Raw genomic sequence first — 340 nt, 5'->3', positions numbered from 1 at the left:
GGGGTCCTAGGTTTTCCCACTGCTCCACTTCCACTCCACAGACCCATGGGAGCAAGACTGGGGGGAAATAGGGGTCAGAGAGCCAGAGGGAGCTGAGGGGTCTACAGGACACCCAGCCCCAGCTGTGCTGGGGGCCTGGCTCCTACTGCCACCCCCCACCTTACCTCTGCTTCCCTGGTACCTTCCTCTGCCATCACCTTCAGCCTGCCCTGCAGGAAGGAGGGGGCTCACACCTGCACCCACAGCACCCATGGGTGCTCTCAGGAGAGCTGGTGCACCCCGGAAACCCAGGGCTGGGTGTGTACTGCCTGCATGCCCCAGCCCCTCATTCTCGCTCAGG

Source organism: Nestor notabilis, unplaced genomic scaffold (genome assembly GCF_000696875.1).
Source record: "Nestor notabilis isolate BGI_N333 unplaced genomic scaffold, ASM69687v1 scaffold23678, whole genome shotgun sequence".
Taxonomy (NCBI): Eukaryota; Metazoa; Chordata; class Aves; order Psittaciformes; family Psittacidae; genus Nestor; species Nestor notabilis.
This window is presented reverse-complemented; position numbering follows the sequence as displayed.